Source organism: Somniosus microcephalus, chromosome 1 (genome assembly GCF_052327205.1).
Source record: "Somniosus microcephalus isolate GS21.2 chromosome 1, FLI_Smic_1.0, whole genome shotgun sequence".
NCBI lineage: Eukaryota > Metazoa > Chordata > Chondrichthyes > Squaliformes > Somniosidae > Somniosus > Somniosus microcephalus.
The window spans coordinates 434,083,623-434,107,414 of record NC_140987.1 but is presented as its reverse complement, the minus strand read 5'-3'; the positions used below and the strand labels follow the sequence as shown (position 1 = coordinate 434,107,414).

General features: G+C 47.3%; 1 pseudogene; it reads right to left on the bottom strand.

Moving 5' to 3' along the window:
* Positions 1–5,962: 5,962 nt before the first annotated feature.
* The window catches only part of LOC147125298 (uncharacterized), a 91,843-nt pseudogene continuing 74,013 nt past the window's right edge, over positions 5,963–23,792 (bottom strand).

The window sequence follows — 23,792 nt, the reverse complement described above, 5'->3', positions numbered from 1 at the left end:
TCATGGGTGACTTTAATCTACATATAGACTGGCCAAACCAAATTAGCAATAATACTGTGGAGGATGATTCCTGGAGTGTGTACAAGATGTTTTTTTAGACCAATACGTGGAGGAGCCAACTAGGGAACAGGCTATCCTAGATTGGGTATTGTGCAATGAGAAGGGGTTAATTAATAATCTTGTTGTGTGGGGTCCTTTAGGGAAGAGTGACCATAACATGATAGAATTCTTCATTAAGATGGAAAGTGAAGTAGTCCAATCTGAAACTAGGGCCCTAAATCTAAACAAAGGAAACTACAAAGGTATGAGGAGGGAGTTAACTATGATAGATTGGGGAGCTTCATTAAAAGGCATGATGGTGGATAGGCAATGGCTAACATTTAAGGAACGAAAGCATGAATTACAACAGTTATACATTCCTTTCTGGTGCAAAAACAGAAAAGGAAAAGTGGCCCAACCATGGCTAACAAAAGAAATTAAGGATAGTATTAGATCAGATACAAAGTGGAGTCATATAAAGTTGCCAGAAAAAGTAGCGAGCCTGAGGATTGGGAGCAGTTTAGAATTCAGTAAGACGGGACCAAGAGATTGATTAAAAGGGGAAAAATAGAATATGAGAGTAAACTTGCAAGGAACAGAAAAGCGGACTGTAAAAGCTTCTACAAGTATGTAAAAAGAAAAAGATTAGTGAAGACAAATGTAGGTCCCTTACAGTCAGAAACGGGAGAATTTATACTGGGGAACAAGGAAATGGCTGAGCAATTAAACAAATACTTTGGTTCTGTCTTCACGGTAGAGGACACAAATAACTTCCCAGAAATGCTAAGGAACCGAGGGTCTAGTGAGAAGGAAGGATTAAAGGAAATTAGTATTAGTAAAAAAATATTGCTGGAGAAATTAATGGGACTGAACGCTGATAAATCCCCAGGGCCTGATAATTTGCATCCCAGAGTACTAAAAGAGGTAGCCATAGTGGATGCATTGGTTGTCATCTTCCAAAATTCTATAGATTATGGAACAGTTCCTGCAGATTGGAGGGTGGCAAATGTAACCCCACTATTTAAAAAAGGAGGAAGAGAGAAAACAGGGAACTACAGACCGGTTAGCCTAACATCAGTATTAGGGAAAATGCTACAGTCTATTATAAAGGATGTAATAACAGGACATTTAGAAAATATCAACGGGATTAGACAAAGTCAACATGGATTTATGAAAGGGAAATCATGTTTGACAAACCGACTGGAGTTTTTTGAGGATGTAACTGGTAGAATAGATAAGGGAGAACCAGTGGATGTGGTGTATTTGGATTTGCAGAAGGCCTTTGATAAAGTCCTACATAAGAGGTTAGTGTGCAAAATTAAAGCACATGGGATTGGGGGTAATATACTGGCATGGATTGAAAATTGGTTAACAGACAGGAAACAGAGAGTAGGAATAAATGGCTTTTTTTCGGGGTGGCAAGCGAAGACTAGTGGGGTACCGCAGGGATCAGTGCTTGGGCCCCAGCTATAAACAATATATATATCAATGACCTGGATGAAGGAACCAAATGTAATCTTCTTCTTAAGCAGTCCCTCGGAACTGGGGATGACTTGCTTCCACATTAAAAATGAGTTCCCAAGTGACTGATGAGTCCAATGCGGGAACTACAGTCTCTGTCACAGGTGGGGCAGACGGTGGTTGAAGGGGCGGGTGGGTGTTGTGCTTGGGTTGACGTGCGCTCCTTGCGCTGCTTGCGCTTAGCTCCCGCTTACTCCCAGCGAAGAGACTCAAGGTGTTCGGCGCCATCCCAGATGCTTCTCCTCCACTTTGTGCGGTCTTGGGCCAGGGATATTTCCAAGTTTGCTGACGACACAAAACTAGGTGGGATTGTGAGTTGTGAGGAGGATGCAAAGAGGCTTCAAGGCAATTTAGAAAAGATGAGTGAGTGGGCAAATACATGGCAGATGCAGTATAACGTGGATAAATGTAAAGTTATCCACTTTGGTAGGAAAAACAGAAAGGCAGAGTATTATTTAAATGGTGAGAGATTGGGAAATGTTGATGTACTAAAGGGACCTGGGTGTCCTTGTACACCAGTCACTGAAAGCAAAGACGATAGCAAAATACTGCAGATGTTGGAAATCCGAAATAACAACAGAAAATGCTGGAAAAACTCAGCAGGTCAGGCAACATCCGTGGAGAGAAATTTGAGTTGACGTTTCGGGTCGAACCCTTCTTCAAAACTGTAATTTTTCCACTCCTTTCCCCCCCCCCTTTCCTTTTGTTTCTCTCTCACACCTGGCAGCTATCTCTTGCCCTGCCAGTACACTTCACACCTAATCTCAGCCTATTACCATCTCGTCTAGCTTCGAATACCTTTTATTGTCTCTTTTACTTCTTTTGTTTCTTTTAATTCTTTTGTCCGATCACAGCCCTGCCTTCGATCTATTTTCTTTTCTTTCCAGTTTTGAAGAAGGGTTCGACCCGAAACGTCAACTCAAATTTCTCTCCACGGATGTTGCCTGACCTGCTGAGTTTTTCCAGCATTTTCTGTTGTTATTTCTGAAAGCAAAGATGCAGGTGCAGCAAGCAGTTAGGAAGGCAAATGGTAAGTTGGCCTTCATTGCAAGAGGATTTGAGTACAGGAGCAAGGATGTCTTACTACTGTTATACAGGGCATTGGTGAGAACACACCTGGAGTACTGTGTGCAGTTTTGGTCTCCTTACCTAAGAAAGGATATACTTGCCATAGAGGGAGTGCAGTGAAGGTTCACCAGACTGATTCCTAGGATGGCAGGACTGTCATATGAGGAAAGATTGGGTCAACTAGGCCTGTATTCACTAGAGTTTAGACGAATGAGAGGGGATCTCATTGAAACGTATAAAATTCTGACAGGGCTAGACAGACTGGATGCAGGGAGGATGTTTCCCCTGGCTGGGGGGTCTAGAACGAGGGGTCACAGTCTCAGGATACGGGGTAGGAGGAGAAATGTCTTCACTCAGAGGGTGGTGAACCTGTGGAATTCTCTACCACAGAAGGCAGTGGAGGCCAAGCCACTGAATATATTTAAGAAGGAGATAGATAGATTTCTGGAGTCAAGGGATATGGGGAGAGAGTGGGAATATGGTATTGAGATAGAGGATCAGCCATGATCATATTGAATGGTGGAGCAGGCTCGAAGGGCGGAATGGCCTACGCCTGCTCCTATTTTTCTATGTTTCTATGTTAAGGTGGTGGATTGGGTGCCAATCAAGCAGGCTGCTTTGTCCTGGATGGTGTCAAGCTTCTTGAGTGTTGTTGGAGATACACTCATCCAGGCAAGTGGAGACTATTCCATCACACTCCTTACTTCTGCCTTGTAGATGGTGGAAAGGCTTTGCGGAGTCAGGAGCTGAGACACTTGCCACAGAATACCTAGCCTCTGACCTGTTCTTGTTGCCACTGTATTTATGTGGCTGGTCCAGTTAAGTTTCTGGTCAATGGTGACCCCCAGGATGTTGGTGGTGGGGGACTCAGTGATGGTAATGCCGTTGAATGTCAAGGGGCGGTGGTTAGACTCTTGCTTGTTGGAGATAGTCATTGCCTGGCACTTGTGTGGTGCGAATGTTACCTGCCACTTATCAGCCCAGCCTGAATGTTGCCCAGGTCTTGATGTATGCTGGCATGGACTGCTTCATTATCTGAGGCGTTGTGTATGGCACTGAACACTGTGCAGTCACCAGCGAACATCCCCATTTTTGACCTTATGTTGGAGGGAAGTTAATTGATGAAGCAGCTGAAGATGGTTGGGCCTAGGGCACTGCCCTGAGGAACTCCTGCAGCGATGTCCTGGGGCTGCGATGATTGACCTCCAACCACCACAACCATCTTCCTTTGTGCCAGGTATGACTCCAGCCAGTGGAGAGCTTTCCACCTGATTCCCCATTGACTTCAGTTTTCCTAGGGCTCCTTGATGCCACACTCGGTCAAACGCTGCCTTGATGTCAAGGGCAGTCACTCTCACCTCACCTCTGGAATTCAGCTCCTTTGTCCTTGTTTTGACCAAGGCTATAATGAGGTTGGGAGCTGAGTGGTCTTGGCAGAACCCAAACTGAGCATCAGTGAGCAGGTTATTGCTGAGTAAGTGCCACTTGATAGCACTGTCGACGACACCTTCCATCACTTTGCTGATGATTGAGAGTAGACTGATGGGGCGGTAATTGGCCGGATTGGACTTGTCCTGCTTTTTGTGGACAGCACATACCTGGACAGTTTTCCACATTGTCAGGTAGATGCCAGTATTGTAGCTGTACTGGAACAGCTTGGCTAGAGGTGCAGCTAGTTCTGGAGCACAAGTCTTCAGCACGACAACCGGGATGTTGTCGGGGCCCACAGCCTTTGCTCTATCCAGTGCGCTCAGCTGTTTCTTGATATCACGTGGAGTGAATCGAATTGGCTGAAGACTGGTTTCTGTGATGGTGGGGACCTCAGGAGGAGGCCGAAACGGATCATCCACTCGGCACTTCTGGCTGAAGATGGTTGCAAACGCTTCAGCCTTGTCTTTTGCGCTCACGTGATGGGCTCCCCCCTCATTGAGGATGGGGATATTCATGGAGACTCCTCCTCCCGTTAGTTGTTTAATGGTCCACCACCATTCACGACTGGATGTGCTAGGACTGCAGAGCTTTGATCTGATCCATTGATTGTGGGATCTCTTAGCCCTGTCTATAGCATGCTGCTTCTGCTTTTTAGCATGCATGTGTCGCAACTTCCCCAGGTTGGCACCTCATTTTTAGGTATGCCTGGTGCTGCTCCTGGCATGCTCTTCTACACTCCTTATTGAACCAGGGTTGGTCCCCTGGCCTGATGATAATGGTAGAGTGAGGGATATGCCGGGCCATGAGTTTACAGATTGTGGTGGAATACAATTCTACTGCTGCTGATGGCCCACAGTACCTCATGGATGCCCAGTTTTGAGCTGCTAGATCTGTTCTGAATCTATCCCATTTCTATATCTGAGTTTTGGAATCCAATAAAAATGCCAATTTTTAACTGGACTCCAAGGAGAAGCTCTTGGCCCCTCTTAACATGTCCCTTTAACAACACAGCTGTGAACAGAAACTCACCATGAGTTGGAGGGAATTGGTTTGTGTCCTGAGTCTGAATCTTACATAACTGTAGCCCCTTCCGTAGTCTCCATTATCCACAAGTCAAGTATGCTCCAGACTGTTTGTCGTGCATAGTTGTAGCCTACTGTGCCCTTCAGAACTTTGCCATTGGGAAAGGTCTGGGCTTTGACATTGCTGATGAGAGATTCACAATGATCTGCACTCAGGGAATGCCTCAGTGACTGCTGCAAGGGGCATCAGAGCATATCTCCTCACTAAAGTGTTCTCATCTGTGTTACACAGTCTACCTTTGACACTAGAGCCTTACCTCCTGCTCTCTCACCTTGAAATAAAAATACATACCCATGCTACAACATGACAACACATCAGCCCTCTTTGCCTCTACATGACTGTGCCAATGGTCATTACTTCAGTGAATACGTTTACTCCTTCCTGTATGACTCTAACCTGCACAAATAACAAAATATACGTTCTATTTTATTACAATTAAGTCAAAAGTAAACACAAGTCAACCTACTCTTTCCTAACACTCTGCTTCCCTGGATGACTACATGTACCTTTCTTTCCCCTGTTCTAGTGCTTCTCCTAGTTGTAACCTGAGGGGCCAGTATTGCCAGAGGTGGTTGGCTGCTCATGCTCTACAAAAGGGTCAAAAGTGGCCTTCCTCTAATGGCATCTTGCTCCTGGCAGGCAACCGCTGTTGGCTGCATCTCTGGAGCTTATTGGTGGGCAGCCTTGTATTGCCTCCAGGTGTGCTGCTCTGAGAAAGAAGGCTAGAGGCCTGGCATGTGCTGTCCTAAACAATAGGCGGCCTTCTCCTCGGCCTCTGTTGAGAAATTGGCACATGTTCACCCACTTCCCACTCCTCCAGCTATGTCTGTTGCTCGTCATCCTCATCATCCTCCTCCTCCCGTGTCCCCACTGCCGTGCTGGACCTGCAGGAAAGGAGAATAGAAGCCTAAAATGGTTGAGCGTTACCATCTTGGGATTGCACTGTTTGCGGCATTGGGCTGCAGGTGAGAGAGTTGTCGCTCAGTGCCAGAGCCCTACATTACAACAGTGACTACATGCCACAAGTACATCATTGGCTGTAAAGAGCTTTGGGACATCCTGAGGTCATGAAAAGCGCTATATAAATGCAAGTCTTTCTTTTTTTCCAGTTGGGACAAGTGAGATTGATGCTAGGTTGCTGCCATGGACACCCAGCAGTTTATATCTCCTGATTACAATTTCCTCAAAGAGGGCTTGTAGGTCAGAGTCTGTGACATTATGGCATCTTCTTCTATGTCTGTGTGACATGCCCTGGTCCCTTGTTTGGCTGAGTGTGCCAGCTGCTCATCTAGTAGACATCCTTGAAAAGTATCAGAAAATGATTGATACGTCAGGCACTCAAGTGAGTGAGCCAAGCATAGCTCTTTCCTACCTGCTTGTGTGCCCGTCTGTTTCTGCAGTTTTCAGTCAGGGCATTGCTTTAAAAATTGCAATCTAATTTCTATGCACTTCCGCAGATTTTTACCAATCACTACTCTGAGGAACAGCAAATGAGCTGATCCAGGAAACACTTGTGTAGAGGCCTCTCCAGGCAGGTGCAAACCATTGGCGTAAAAGAGGTACAACTCAACGCGTGGAAAATCATTGCCACTGTATCACTGTCCGTCAAATGGTTTCAATGAGAATATACACCTGAAGCTGTCAGCATATCAATGAAATGATTCAAATGCTCAGGCTCATGGTGTGGGAAGGTATAGGTTCAACCACCAACTCTGTTTGGTTCCCAGTCTCAGCCATGGTGCCATGCTCATTGAGTTGCCATGCAAAGGAAAGGAGCGAGAGGAAAAAATTGTTAAGTCAGTCCAACCTTGGTGGGACTTTGTGCTTCCTAGCAGCTGGCCAATGGGGGCACTGGCAAAGATCTGGGTCCAGACCACTTCCCTTTCCCTTTTGGTAGCTAGTCCAGTTGCTAGTCCAGCTGCACAGAAGAAAGAAACATAGAATCACCTTACATGACTTGAAAATTACATTAAAATAAATTATGTAAAAAAGCAAATTGCGAGAGCCTCATTTTTTATATTGGCATGTTACTGAAAGCTTATTCCTTTTCTGTACATCGTATTCATACTCCTGCTTTCTTTATTCTGTAATTTGCTGTGTGATTAGTGAGTATTTATTAAAATGTTTTGTAGTGCAAGCTGCAATTTGCCAAGCTCTTCCACCCTCATCAATGCCACACAGAAAAGGCTGGATAATGATAATTGAACGACATTATGGTAATTTAATGAGTCACACTCTTACTTATTTCTAAATGTGCATTTGCAGAAGCACATGTCCCTGGCATCTGTAATTTAGTGCAATGTTAAACACTTCATTACTGTAAATGATCTAGAAGTAATTTAAGAACAGCTTTGACATTTTGCAATTGATTGCCATCTGTTCAACAATTTTCTCACCTCTACTGTCCAGCCTTTCTCTTCTCTGGAAACTTTCTTCGCTCTCTCTTTATATATATAAATATATATATATATATAGATACAGATCATGAAGAACTCAGGTTCAATTCATAGTCTGTGCTGAGTTACCTCATCTCATTGACAATGCCACCTTGACAGTTCCTTTGAAAGAAAGAAAGACTTGCATTTATATAGCACCACCGGACGTCCCAAAGCACTTTACAGCCAATGAAGTGACCGAATTGGTTTCAGCGGCGGCGGTCCTTCAAACAACGGGAGACCAGGCAACACGGACCTAATTGGAGGTGGTATCAGCGGCGGCCGAACCTTAGACGATTTAAAAAAAAACAAGGAGTGCCATCACAGGACAGCAGGTAGGTGATTGGTTGGTGAGTATTAAGGTTTTTTTCTCTCTCTTTTCACTCTAACCTAGGACAGTGGTTTAAACTAGTTGCAGGAAACTACAAAGTACTGTATTAAATTTATAGCTTAACTAGTTAAACTAATTAATATAACTATAAATAATCATTGAATAAAGACTTTAACTAATTAAATAAATAAAATAAGGCTAGACTAAGATATGGCAGGGCAGGTTGTGTGTCTGGACTGCAGTATGTGGGAGTTTATGAACAGCGAGACTGTCCCGAGCGAACACGTCTGCAGGAGCTGTCTCAATCTCGAATCTCTCCGGCTCAGAGTCATTGAGCTGGAGTGCGAGTTGGAGACACTCTGACACATAAGGGAGGGGGAGGAATTTCTGGACAGTTTTATCCAGAATGCAGTCACACCCCAGAGGAAAGCACAGGTTCAGGAAGGGGAGGGTGTGATTGCTAGGGAGCCAGGAAGTGGGGATTTAGGAGAGGTTGTGAAGGAGGTCCTGCAGACACTGGTCCTGTCCAACAGGTACGAAGTACTCGCTACATGTGATGACAAGGAGAAAGACTGCAGGAAGGACAGCCACAATGCAGACCAAGGCACCGTGGCTCAGAAGGCTATCCAAGGAGGGGGAAGAGTAGAATAGAAATGTGGTAGTGATAGGGGACTCTATAATTAGGGGGATCGTTAGCATCCTCTGTAGCCAAGAACGAGAATCCCGAAGGGTGTGTTGCCTACCTGGTGCCAGGGTAAGGGGTATCTCACGGCAGCTGGAGAGGAACTTGGAAAGGGAGGGGGTAAATCCAGTTGTCATGGTCCATGTTGGAACAAACAACGCAGGTAGGAACAAGGAGGAGGTCCTGCTGAAAGAGTATCAGGAGTTAGGCTCTAAATTAAAAAGCAGGACCTCGAGGGTAATAATCTCTGGATTATTGCCCGAGCCACATGCAAATTGGCATAGAAGCAAAACGATCAGGAGGCTTAACACGTGGCTAAAGGGCTGGTGTGGGAAAGAGGGGTTCCTTTTCGTGGGACACTGGCACCAGTTCTGGGACAAGAAGGAGCTGTACCAATGGTACGGGATCCACCGGAACCGGGATGGGACCCGTGTCCTAGTGGAAAGGGTAAATAGGGAGGTGGCAAAGGCTTTAAACTAATAAGATGGGGGGAGGGTTCGACAAGAAAAGTAACCAGCCTAATTATAAACAAAACAGGAAAAGAGAGCATAGGAAAGAATAAAGTAAGGGAGGACATTGATGGCAGGGGAATAAATAGAGTTATAGAACAGGAATCTAAAAAGATGGTTAAACATAAAGTGAGAGGAAATCCTATTAAAAATTAGTTAAACTGTCTGTACAGCAATGCACACAGTGTCCATAATAAAACAAGGGAGCTGGAGGCAATCATGTGTTGCGAGGAACCAGACATAATAGGGATTACTGAGACATGGCTACAGAAAAATCAGGTCTGGGAATTAAACATTGCAGGGTGTAACATATTTAGAAAAGATAGAGAGGGAAAAAGGGAAGGTGGAGTAACTCTACTTATTAGGGATAACATAATGGCAGTAGAAAAAAAGTTACACAGCTATCAGCAAAACAAAAATAGAATCTATATGGATAGAGATAAAAGATAATAAAGGATTAATCACACTAATAGCTGTAGTCTACAGACCACCTAATAGTGGAAGGGAGGTAGAGGAAGAAATATGCAGACAAATTAGGGAAATGAGTAAAAAACTTAGAATAATAATCATGGGGGATTTCAACTACCCCGATATTAATTGGACTGAAGAGGTAGGTAAAGGGGATAAGGGAATAGAGTTTCTACAATGTGCACAGGACTCCTTTCTAACCTAATAAGTAAAAAGCCCAATAAGGGAGGATTCGCTATTGGGTCTAGTAATGGAGATTGAACCAGAGCAGATAAGAGAAGTAAAACATCTAGGCAAAAGTGACCATAATTTAATACACTTTAAGATGATAATTGAGAAGGACATAAGTATGACAAAAACCAGGGTAATAGATTGGAGAAAAGCTGATTTTGAGGGGCTGAGAATAGAATTTGGGAAAATAAAATGGGCCACAATATTGGCAAACAACAATATAGAACAGCAATGGGAAACTTTTAATACGGTGTTCAACAGAGTGCAGGAACAATATATTCCACTAAAAGAAAAGAACAAGCTAAACACTAATGAGACTCCATGGATGAATAAAGCCATAAGGGAACAACTGAGGGTAAGGAAAGAGGCATACATTAATTACATAGACAGCAGAGGAGTGCATGATAAAGGAGAATACGAAGAGATTAGGAGAGAAGTCGAAAAAACAATTAGGAAGGCAAAGAGGAACAATGAAATTAAATTATCAAGGACCATAAAACAAAATAGTAAAATATTTTACAGGCACATCAATAAAAAAAGGAAGGATAGGATGGGAATTGGGCCATTAATGGACAGACAGAATAACACCACAGGTAACAATAGAGAGAGGGCAAAAATATTAAATAATTATTTTGCTTCAGTATTCACCAGGGAGATAGAGCAGGTGGACATGACATTGGATGATGAGATTAGTAATGAGATAAGTGCATTTAAAATAAAAAGAGGAGATATATTAAATAAACTAATAAAACTCAAAGAGGATAAAACCCCTGATCCGGATAGATTACATCCACGTATTTTAAAAGAATCTAGGAAAGAGATAGCAGAGGCATTACTACACATATTTAATAATTCATTAGAAAAAGGTGTAGAACCAGAGGACTGGTGGATAGCTAACGTAATACCGATATTTAAGAAGGGGGACAGAACATGTCCAGGGAATTATAGACCAGTCAGCTTAACATCGGTGGTGGGAAAAATAATGGAATCCCTAATAAAGGAGAAAATAGAAGAACATCTAGAAAACAAAAACATAGTAATGAATAGCCAGCATGAATTTCAAAAGGGAAAGTCTTGCTGGACCAACCTCATTGAATTTTTTGAAGAGGTAACAGAGAGAGTAGACAAGGGTAATGCAGTAGATGTAATTTACCTAGATTTTCAAAAGGTCTTCGATAAGGTACCCCATAATAGATTGATGAACGAGGTCAGAGAATGCGGAGTCAGGGGACAAGTAGCAGAATGGATAACTGGCTGGCTTCAAGACAGAAAGCAGAGTGTAGGGGTAAAAGGTAGTTATTCACAGGACCAGAAGGTGAGTAGTGGTTTTCCACAAGGATCAGTGCTGGGACCACTGTTGTTCACAATTTATAATAATGATTTAGACTTTGGAATCAAAAACACAATTTTTAAATTTGCAGATGACACCAAATTGGGGGGGGGGGTTAGTCAATACTGAGGAGCACTGCAACAAATTACAGGAGGACATTAATAAACTTGCAGAATGGCCATATAATTGGCAAATTATGTTCAACACAGATAAATGTGAAGTATTACGTTTTGGTAGGAAGAATAGGGAGGTCACTTATTACTTGGAGGGTGCGAGTCTAGGTGGGGTAGAGGAACAAAGGGATCTCGGAGTACAAATACACAAATCACTAAAAGTTGCGACACAGGTTAGCAAGGCCATAAAAAAAAGCAAACCAAGCTGAAGAGATCGCAAAGTCCCTGTTTGAAGAATGGACTCAGTCGAGAATAATTTTGTGGACTTTATGGGCTGAGGGTGTTTTCCCTGTGGTGGGATCACCCTGTGCAGATGCGTGGGGGACTGGTTTGTTAAAACTCCAGAGAATGCATGGCAGTTGGCTGTGACAAAAGAACTGTCAGTCATCCAGAATGTATGGGTTCGCCCGACAGTCCTGGAAAAAGGAAGGGGGCCGTTGAACTTGAACTTATTAGAAAGCCACTCTAATATGCAAAAGAACTTCTCACCTCCATCTCAGAAGAGAAGTAGAACAATGAACCCACTAGCCTCTGCCAGCCGAAGAGGAGACAGTTTTTCCCAACACAAAGACCAAAGATATGTCCCAGATTTAGGGCCATTAATCCAATCATGGAATACTCATGGGTCCGATGATGACCCATCACTGATTAAGCACCGGAGTGCTTAGAAACAAAAGGATTTTAAAGATTGTCGGGAAAGATAGGGGTAGCCAGACTCCTATAAAGATGGACTCTTTTCCACCAATCTCTCTCTCTCTCTCTCTCACGCTCCTGCTCCAACAAGATCGACCTAACAAGAAGTACCAGAGGAGCCACCAAGCGGAGCGATCAAAACCGACCGCATGTGGGGGTAAGCATAGTCTCGAGTATCCCAAGCCGGTAACCCGATATCCCAGGCAAGCTGGTTGAGCTGTAAGGGCTCAGGGTTTTCTCAGAAGTGAAGTTTTTGGGCTTTTCCGAGGGTGGGAGCTTCGTTTGGTTCAGCCAGGCGAAGGGGTTTATGCGACTGGGTAATTCGTTGGTAGGGGTGGAATTAAAGTCCACCACAGCAACAAGAGAATTACTGCTGGTTATAGTCCCCAGTTTTGTACTGTATGTATGTTGTTTGTAACCTGGATCTTATTCTCCACAGAGACAGTGATTTCGTTTAGTGGTGCATGTTTTAGCCAGTGTATGTTAGACCAAATAAATATAAGTTTGATTTTTCACCGGAGCATTCCTGTCTGTGACTTATTTCATTTACACTCTGAATAATAATTCCCGGGTATAGAACTTTCGTAAGGCGGGGGCGATTCGAACCGTCCGTCTAGCAATTGGGCTAGGATCAAAAACGCTTACAAAGCACTAGGTTTTTTTTCTAGAGGGACAGAATTGAAAAGTAGGGAAGTTATGCTAAACCTGTATTGAACCTTGGTTGGACCACACTTAGAGTACTGCGTACAATTCTTGTCTCCATATTATAAAAAGGATATAAAGGCACTGGACAGGGTGCAGAGAGGATTTACAAGGATAATAGCAGAAATGCGAGGGTATACATATCAGGAAAGGATGAACAGGCTGGGTCTCTTTTCTCTTGAAAAAAGGTGACTGAGAAGTGACCTAATAGAGGTTTTTAAAATTATGAAAGGTTTTGATAGAGTGGATACAGAGAGAATGTTTCCACTTGTGGGGAAGAGCATAACTAGAGGCCATCAATATAAGATAGTCAGCAAGAAATCCAATTGGGAATTCAGAAGAAACTTCTTTACCCAAAGAGTGGTGAGAATGTGGAACTCGCTACCACAGGGAGTGGTTGAAACAAATAGTATAGATGCATTTAAGGGGAGGCTAGAAAAGCATATGAGGGAGAAGGGAATAGAGGGTTATGCTGATAGATTTAGATGAGGAAAGACGGGAGGAGCCTCGAGTGGAGCATATATGCCAAAATGGACTGGTTGGGCCGAATGGCCTGTTTCTGTGCTGTCTATCCTATGTAATCCTATGTAAGTACTTTTTGAAGTGTAGTCACTGTTGTAATGTAGGAAACACGGCAGCCAATTTGCGTACAGCAAGCTCCCAAACAGCAATGTGATAATGATCAGATAATCCGTTTTAGTGATGTTGGTTGAGGGATAAATACTGGACAGGACACCAGGGAGAATGCCCCTGCCCTTCTTCGAAGTAGTGCCATGGGATCTTTTACATCCATCCAAAAGAGCAGACGGGGCCTCGGTTTAACATCTCATCCGAAAGGCAGCACCTCCAACAGTGCAGCACTCCCTCAGTACTGCGCTGAAGTGTCAGCCTAGATTTTTGTGCTCAAGTCTCTGGAGTGGGTACTTGAACCCACAGTCTTCTGACTCAGAGGTGAGGGTGCTACCAACTGAGCCACAGCTGACACTGGTTCTGTCAGTAAATGCATCATCCAGTGTGTGTCTCAACAAGGTGGCAGAGGGGGTGTTGCAATTGGTCTCAGCACCCCTGAACTAAGGAAACAAAATTGAATAAGGATCCCTGCTCCTAGTAGCTACCCAGTGCCACATGTTGGAACGTGTTCACCCTCCCCACAATCAAATAGCAAATCAATGTTTTCTGTCCAGGTTCATACGGAAGAATGCCCACTTGGGTGAGGTGTCTGAGGGTGAGCAGCTCCTATTGTACCCAATCATGAGCCAGTATCACCAAGAGAGAATGGGGAAAGAGGGTCTAAAAAGTAAATACAGAAGTAAGCCTGGAAATTCTGGGGTCCCTGATGCGGTGGTGTAAGTGTGGCCTGATGTGATGTGATCAGAGGAGAGGGACCCTGTCAGATATCTGCTGATGAGCGGATCGGAAAGCAAAAATCACAGTATTTAGGACAGGTGGGATCATCCCCTCTGGCACTTGTATGCGGCTGCCACTGGAGGGGAGGGTGGGCGGGCACTTCATCAACGCGCCCTGACACTGAATGGAATGTATACTGAGGCGTTTGTGCAGCAGGACATTGGTGTCCCACAGCCCCATCAAAATTAAGCTGAATGTCACTCAATTAGTATGTATTCAATCACCTTTAACTCCCAGCATGTGTTCTCTGCATTTAATAGAAAAAGAAAATAAAGAAAAAACTTGCATTTATATCTTTCACAACCTCAGGATGTCCCAAAGTCACTGAACTGCTCATCCATGTCTTTGTTACCTCTAGACTCGACTATTCCAATGCTCTCTCTGAGGTCTCTGTGCTCCTCCAATTCTGGTCTCTTGCGCATCCCCGATTTTCATCACACCACTATTGGCGGCCGTGCCTTCAGCTGCCTAGGCCCGAGGCTCTGGAATTCCCTCCCAAATTCCCTCTGGAATTCTCCATCTCTCTACCTCTCGCTCCTTCTTTACGGCGCTCCTTAAAACCTATCCCTTTTGTTCACCTGCCCTAATAGCTCCTTATGTGGCTTGATGTCAAAATTAGTTTGATAACGCTCCTGTGAAGTGCCTTGGGATGTTTTATTACATTAAATACACTATATAAATGCAATTTGTTGTTGCTGTAATGTAGGGAAGCACAGCAACCAATTTGCGCACAGCAAGGTTCCACAAACAGCAATGAAACAAATAACCAGATAATCTGTGTTAGTGATGTTGGTTGAGGGATAAATGTTGGCCGGGACACCTGGAGATCACCTCCGCTCTTCTTTGAATACTGCCACGGGATCTTTTACGTCCAGCTGAGAGGGCAGACAGGGCTTTGGTTCAACATCTCATTCAAAACTGGCCCCGATTTTAACTCCAGGTGGGTTCCCCGCTCAGGCCTGAGTTAAAATTATAGTTAGGTCTCAATGATGTCATCGGGCCGCAACAGGCACATGTAAAGAAGGGCCCTGTTGGCTCCGGGCGCGTGTCCTTGCTGCCTGCTCAGAAGAGCAGGTTAAAATTGCAAACGCTGTGATCATGGCGGCTTTCAGACAGGTACGAACCACAGTGATTTTAACTGCCCACCCGCCAGGTTTCGGCCGAGCGAGTCGGGTTAAAATTGCCCCTATGTGTCTGACAAACTTCATAGGAGTGTCAGCCTAGATTACGTGCTCAAGTCTCTGGAGTGGGGCTGGAACCCACAACCTGCTGACTCAGAGATGAGAGTGCTACCCACTGAGCCAAGACAGACACCTAATAAAACACAAAATTAAAGATAATAACAAGTACAGTTGTCTGCACAGCACAATCTCGGCACTGTAATTAGTGCTTCTGATATATTGTTCTTGTTAACTACAATTATGCTAATGATACAGTTCTCATCAGTGAGACTCTTTGATCATTTAGCGCTTCTTCAGTGCACCTAATTCTCAGGCTCTGCTTCATATAGTAAGCGCCTTGTTATTATCTAACCATCTGCCCAATAGATTGTGAAAAGCAACTTTTTGGCATGCTTTGTGTAGGGAAGAGCATGATGGACGCAGACACAAGTACATTTGACTGAACAGTTCCCTACAATCCTGAATCAATCAATATTTTAAACATCAAATGTGTTTTTATTTCTTGCTCACAAGCAGTGGGTGCATGCACCACGTATGGTGATGCTGAGCCACACAGACTGGAGAGTCCCAGGTCAGTCCCAAAATCTGACACAATCCCAAAATGTTCTGATGACCAAAAATGTGACAACACATGGAAATAACTTATCTTAAAAGTGATACAATGACAAAATACTGCGGTTGCTGGAAATCTGAAATAACAACAGAAAATGCCGGAAACACTCAGCAGGCCAGGCAGCATCCGTGGAGAAACAGAGTTAACGTTTCAGGTCACAGAACCGCTGGGGGCGATCTTGCCCACCCCGGGGAGGCGGGTATGGAGGTGGGACTGCCGGGAAAATGGCAGAATCTGGGGGCGGGTACCCATCCCGCCCCTAACCCGCCTCCGTGCCATCTTGCCAGGAGGCGGGTAGTCGACCTGCGCCAGGTCCCGTCTCCTGGAGGCGGGAAGGGGATTACAGCCAATTAATTGCTTGTTAACAGGTAGTTAACAGGCAGATAAGAGGATTATCCCCATTTTACCCACAAAAGTGCGGGCTTCCCGAAGGCTGCGAACCCCGCCAGGGTCACCGAGGTGAGTAGTGGGTCGGAGGGGGTCGGAGGGGTGCAAAATTGTGCTGTGGAGGTAAGTGATGGGTGCAAGTGTGGAGAGGTAAGTATGTGAGGTGAGTGGAAAGTGATAGAAAATGTTTACTTACCTTTGTTTCTTCCTGCAGGCTTCAACCGTTGGGGATGCGGAGAGTCTCGCATCTCCGCGGCAGAGATGACAGATGGCTGCTGCATTCTCCAATGCAACAACCATCTAATTTTTGTTAAAGAAAGAGGTTTGATGAGTCTTGAATTCAAGAACTCATCAAACTACAGAGAATGTCACTGTTTGACAGCTTCACAGAGCTGTCAAATGATAACAATTCATCTGTCAAAAATTTTTGACGGATAAAACGTCATACGCTGACATTCTCTGTAACCGGCTTCCCCTTAATTGGCCTGCTAAACCCGCTGGGCGGGCTTAACAAGGTCAATCAAGGGAAAATAGCGTGGGTTGGCCACAAGTCGATGGAGGTGGGACTACAACCCGACAAGTGGGAGTCCCGCCTCCAAAACTTCCCCATTGGCAAAATCCAGCCCATTGTTTCTCTCTCCATGGATGCTGCCTGGCCTGCTGAGTGTTTCCAGCATTTTCTGTTGTTATCTTAAAAGTGAGCTCATTTACATGAGGACCAGCGGCACTGCAGCCCCAAGTTTCCTGCTTTTACACTCGCAATACATTAGTGACAAATTCAAATGAGAATTATAAGGCATGGCTGCTGCCAGGATCAGCTGAGAAAGGGCAGAAATGAAGGGGTTTGTGAGCCTGAAGAATATGGAGAGTTTCAATAACAATTTCTGCAGCTGAGAATGACTTTTTGCATCAATCTTTTTGGCGTACTGCCTGTGCAGACCTGGACTCCTGACTCCATCTAGAAATGAAAGAACTCCCCCCCACGCTCCCCCCCTCCCCCACCCCCCGCCACTCCCCCAACACCCCCGAACCCCACCCGCAGTGAGGGCTTCTCAGAGTCAGGTATGGCATTCCCTATGGGTATGCCTTTATCATGGAGGAGGAGCAGGATTACCACAGGATGGAGCAAAGGAGAGTCAGGCAGCACTTAAAGAGGACGGACCTCTTCATTTATTCCCCCCGATAAAATATAGAGGCAACATAGGTCATATAAGGACCTTAGTGAGGAGAAAAGCATTTATTCCCCATCCCTAATTGCCCTTGAGAAGTTGGTGGTGAGCCGCCTTCTTGAACCGCTGCAGTCCGTGTGGTGAAGGTACTCCCACAGTGCTGTTAGGGAGGGAGTTCCAGGATTTTGACCCAGCGACGATGAAGGATCGGCGATATACTTCTAAGTCAGGATGGTGTGTGACTTGGAGGGGCATTCGGAGGTGGTGGTGTTCCCATGCACCTGCTGCCCTTGTCCTTCTAGGTGGAAGAGGTCGCGGGTTTGGGAGGTGCTGTCGAAGAAGCCTTGGTGTGTTGCTGCAGTGCATCTTGTAGATGGTACACACTGCAACCACGGTACGCCGGTGGTGGATGGGGTGCCAATCAAGCGGGCTGCTTTGTCCTGGATGGTGTCGAGCTTCTTGAGTGTTGTTGGAGCTGCACTCATCCAGGCAAGTGGAGAGTATTCCATCACACTCCTGACTTGTGCCTTGTAGATGGTGGAAAGGCTTTGGGGAGTCAGGAGGTGAGAGACTCACCGCAGTATTTATGTGGCTGGTCCAGTTAAGTTTCTGGTCAATGGTGACCCCCAGTTGCACTCAGTGTTACCAGCAAGTTTCCTGCTCATGGACACCCAGCACTCCGCCTCTCCTCTGTCCTATATCATCCAGCAGGGTTTGTAGGTCGGACTCGGTGAAATTCCATTACCTTCTTCTCCACCTCTGTGCCATGCCCTGCTGCCTGCTTTGACTGCCTCTGCCAGGTTCTCCTGCAGTCGACAGCCAGTCGAGCTAGCTGTCAGTCAACGCACTGAGCCAAGCACTTTCCTTCTTACTTGCTGCTTCCCTAACCTGCTGCTGCAGTCTCCAACCGGAATGCTAATTTCCATGCACCCCAGCACCTTACTCCCATTTTACACTGGGTTTACGGCAGTGACTGGTCCACTGGATATGCAAATGATCTGACCCAACTCTGGTCTGTATGTTTTATTACCAAATTTACCTATCGGAGTTGGTGGTGGTAAAATGTTTTATATATTTAAAAGGCTGCTGGGACAAGTTTACTTTTTACTAACATTTTGTAGTAAAACATTTTTTTTTTTAAATTTCAGGATGTGAGTGTCGCTGGCAAGGCTGGCATTTATCCCAAGTTACCCTGAGTTTGATACAACTGCGTAGTGTGCAGTTAACAGTCAACCATGTTGGTGTGGGACTGGGGTCGCACATAGACTGACGACACCAGGTTTCCTTCTGTCTAGGATGGATTTATGAAAGGCCGACAGCTTCATGGTCACTTTCTCTACTGCCAGCTTTCCATTTTTTTTGTTAGAAACTGAATTGAAATTCCATAGTGGGATTGTGAATTTATATTCTCTGGATTACCGACCCAGGCCTCTTGGATTACTAGTCCAGTAGCATAACCATTTCACTACCATAACCAATGGTTTATGAAGTTTAAAAAGTCATATTGCTTGGGAACTTTAAAATTTGCCATTACATCGGCTGCATTTATAGCACAGATCATTGGGTGTTGAAGAGTTGTGAGACTACCTACTCCAGGAGGTCTATCACCCCCTATGTTCAACTGAATCAATCATAGAATCATAGAAATTTATGGCACCGAAGGAGGCCATTCGGCCCATCATGTCTGTGCCGTGCGAAAAAGAGCTATCCAGCTTAATCCCACTTTCTATATCTTGGTCCATAGTTTTGCAGTTTACGGCACTTCAAGTGCATATCCAAGTACTTTTTAAATGTGATGAGGGTTTCTGCCTCCACCACCCTTTCAGGCAGTGAGGTCCAGACCCCCACCACCCTCTGGGTGAAAAACTTTCTCCTCAACTCCTCTCTAATCCTTCTACCAATTACTTTGGGGGAAAAATTCAGTTGTTTGCGTCTCCCGTTAGTGCCTTAAGAGGGTGCCAATTGGGGCGCAAAGCAACTAGCGCCCGGGCGCGGCGATGTTTGTGCCACTCGCAAAATTAACTAGACATTTTACGGCGGCGCCAAACACTACCGTCACGATCTCCTGCACCGGCAGATTGTGACGTCAGTCGAGTGCTCAACGCCCCGTTAACGCCCCGGACCGGATATTGAGTGGCGCCCCCTGCTTTACCGCCTGCCGCTAGCAATGACAGGTTGAGGGGAGCGTTATGCTGTCAGAAAGGGACTAGGGGAGCGCTATTTAAAGTCGACCGCTTCCTGCCTTTTTTTGTCAGTGATATTTTTGCACCACGCATTCTGAGAGAGAGAGAGAGAGAAACTTCTGGAGAGATTCAACGCTGTGTGAAGAAGTTTTGAGTACTGAGCAGCACTTTGCAGGTTTATTTTGATTTGCCCTTCCTTGCTTCACCAGCGCTCTGAGGTAGCGCCTCACTCCTTGGCGTTTGCGCCTTAAGACAGGTGTGAAGCGCCTGATTTAGCGCTCCAATCACCTCCAGGTGTGATAAAAGCCAGGTTTGCTGTCGGAGGCGATAATTAGCGCCAGGCACTAAACTTTGCACACAGCCAATAACGGCGCCCCAAATGGGGCGATACCGAATTTTTCCCCCTTTAAGTCTATGCCTCCTGGTTATTGACCTCTCTGCTAAGGAACTAGGGCCTAGACATTCAGTTGCGTGCGCCAGCCGTTAGCGCCTTAGGAGGAGTAGATCTTGAGCGCTAGGCGCTTAGCGCCCGGGCGCAGCGCGATCTGCGCCTCGCCCCAACTTCTGTAGACATTTAGCACCGGCGCAAAGTCTTTGCGCGCGCCCTGCTGCGCGCGCAGATTATGACGTCATTTCCTCGTGCAACGCCCTTTGTGCGCCACAAACCGGAACTTCAGTCGCGCCGGCCCATTGTGCGCCGGGTGGCCCTAACGACTGTGGAGTGGAACGGTGCACAGCCGAAGCGAGCCGCGGGGAGCGCAAATTAAAGGGCACTTACCCTGCACTATAAAGGGCAGGCATTTTGCAGCAATCACTCCTGTGCAACGGATTTTTTGAAAAAAACCAAGGAAGGGAGCTTACTGCTTTGGGCCAACACTAGGACAGGTATTTTTGGCTTCAGGCCAGAGCTTTGCAATTCGCCTTCACTGATATCTCATTGTTTGCCAGCATATTATGGGGGCTGTATGGGGTACCAATGCTGAGTTTCAGGATTATGTCGGAAGGGCTCGCAGACACTGTGTTAGAGGGGCAGCCCTGGCTAGACGCAGAGGGGGCAACAGGTGTCGGCAATGTGGGCCTTACCCACTCAGGCAATACCGCCAGCAGGTCTCGTATCTCAACATGACTGGCGCGCAATGTGTTAGGAGGCTGCGATTCAGAAGGGAGGTGGTTGCAGAGATCTGCCATCTGCTTCACAGAGATCTGCGTCCACAGCTGAGTTGCAGGACGTCTCTGTCGGTGGAAGTGAAGGTGACGGTGGCTCTGAACTTCTATGCCACCGGCTCCTTCCAATCAGCTGCTGGGGACATTGCTAACATATCCCAGTTCGCCGTCCATTGCTGCATCCACCAGGTCACCAATGCCCTTTTCAGAAGGAGACGCCAATTCATCTCCTTCCCCATGACCCTGGAGAGGCAGCAGCAGCGTGCAGTGGGATTTGCAAGAATCGCGGACTTCCCCATGGTGCAGGGCGCCATTGACTGCACGCATGTGGCTTTGCGGGCACCTCTGGACCATCCCGAGGATTACCGCAACCGGAAGGGCTACCATTCCCTCAACGTACAGCTGGTGTGTGACCACAGGCAGCGCATCCTAGCTGTCAATGCCCGCTTTCCAGGCAGCAGCCACGATGCCTTTATCCTGCGACAGACTACTGTGGCTGACATCTTCCAGGCACAGCCTCACCCAAGAGGATGGCTTATCGGGGACAAAGGCTATCCTTTGTGTACCTGGCTCATGACCCCGCTCCGCGCGCCCAGGACCTCTGCTGAAGAGGCATACAACGAGAGCCATCAAGCGACTAGGAACATCATAGCACAAACAATTGGCGTCCTCAAGCAACGGTTCCGCTGCCTGGATCGTTCCGGCGGATCTCTGCAGTATTCGCCGGAGTGAGTCTCCCAGTTCGTGGTCGTTTGCTGCATGCTGCACAACCTGGCTATCTGCAGGACTCAGGCACTGCCACCTCACGCTGGAGCACCACCTCAGGAGGAGGAGCAGGAGGAGCATGAGGAGGAGGAGGAGGAGGAGGAGGAGGAGGAGTACCAGGCCAGGAGGGAGGCACAAGGTCCAAGGGCCGCCCGTCGGCGGCTTATTGAACGTCACTTCTAGGCCCCCTGTCAGGGAATGGCTTGTGCCAATGAATGAACATGAATGCAGCCGCTCCGCAAGCCCTCAGCCGCTTAAGGCAACAAACACTTCAAAGATCAAACATGGACAAGCTGAATAAATAAAATGCTTTATTGAACAAACTCAGGGCCCTTCCCACATGAAACCCAAAAACAGACAACACCCCCCAAAAAACAGTCACACACATGACTCACTCCCACAACCTGGGGAGGAATAACAAAACATTTAAACAAAAATGGCCTTCATCCTCGGCCTTAACAAAACAACCATCCCCAGAAACAAAACAACCATCCCCAGAAACAAAACAGCCATCCCCAGAAACAAAACAACCATCCCAATATAAACAAACATTTGTCCACACCCTCTACTTTGTGGCCCGCGAGGGCGATTCCTTGTCCAGCCTTTGGCGGCCCCTGGCCGCCCTGCTGCTCCTCCTCAAACTGTGCCCAGTGGCTGCTGCAAGGCTGGGGGAAGGCTCCTGAGGGGCACATGTCGTCACGGCAGATGCCCTTGGGGGTCGGCCTAGACGAGGTCTGGGCCTCGAGGGGCCGGCTGGTGAATGCTGCAGCTGTGGCTGGCCAGCATCAGTCAGACCAGCATCTCGTGGCAGCTCCACTGGGGGAGTGACAGTGGCGGCTGGAGGAATGGGGGCAAGCTGGCGTATGGCAGGCGGCCGCTGGTCAAGTGACACACTGGCACTCGCCCGGGCCCGCACTGCAGCATGCGCTGCAATGTGCCGAACGACAGACCGCTGTGCTGCTACAGCGCAGCGGGTGTCCTGGTGATGCCTGGCTGACGCAGCGAGTGTGGCAGCAGTGAGTGCCCGTGCTGCCCTGGTCTGTGACCGCATCAGACCAGCCAGTGACTGCACGGCACCACTGATCACCTGCCCACTCGCTGCGTGAGCTGCCCCGAATTCCACCCAACTCGCTGCCTGTGCTGCCACGAATTCGGCACAACTCGCGTCCTGTGCTGCCCCGAATAGCTCCAAACTCCTGGCCTGTGAGGCCCCGAACTCGGCCACACTATGAGCCAGGGACTCGATGGCCTCAGGCATCCGTGCCACAACCCCCATGAGCTCGGTGTGCCGGCGCTCCGAGTCCACGGACATTTGATCGAGGAGGCGCAGCTCCTCGGAGTTGACCATCGCCGGACTGGAGGCCGGACTCTCCCTCTGGGGAGAAGGCCGCTGAGCTGGCCGACCCTTCCCGCGTTGCTGGATGCCACTGGGCCCAGCAACTACACCCCTCTGGGAAGAAGGCCGCTGAGCAACCGCACACCCCCTGCGTTGCTGCACGCCACTGGTCCCAGGAGCGACACTCCCCTCCGACACTTCCCCCAGGCTCTCCTCCAGGGAAGACGTGTCCCCTACATTGGCATCCCCTGGCGCGGGTGAGGGTTCCCCTGATGGGCCGCCTTCCTCTTCCTCTTCCTCCTCCTCCTCCTCCTCCTCTTCCGAGGGGCTGTCACTGGCAGCTTCAGGGACCTCCTCCTCACCATCTGAAAGCAGGAAGGGACAAGAGTAGCTTTAGATTGAGGAGAGGGCGTCAGCGAGGGAGGCATGAGTGGTGGCATTCAGCGCATTGGTCGGACAGTGGCAAAGGATGTAGATCTGATGCGCAAGTGGGATGAGAGAGGTCCAAAAGGTGATGTCCTTACCAATGGTGGCCAGAACAGGGTCGGCATCTCCACTGGCAACGGGCCCAATCACCCGGGCTCCCATGAGGCGACCCACGCGCTCTTCCAGGTCAGTGAGCTGCTGGATCTGGGGACCGCCTCCCCCGGTCTCAGTCCGGCTCTTCTGATTGTGGGCCAGCTTGGCCTGCAAGAGAAAGGACAGCCTCTAAGTACAGTGTGGAGCCCTGATCTGGTGTGCACTGCCTCCCATGGTCGAATAGCTTGGCCAGTGTGGAGCCCTGATCTGGTGTGCACTGCCTCCCATGGTCGAATAGCTTGGCCAGTGTGGAGCCCTGATCTGGTGTGCACTGCCTCCCATGGTCGAATAGCATGGCCAGTGTGGAAAGTG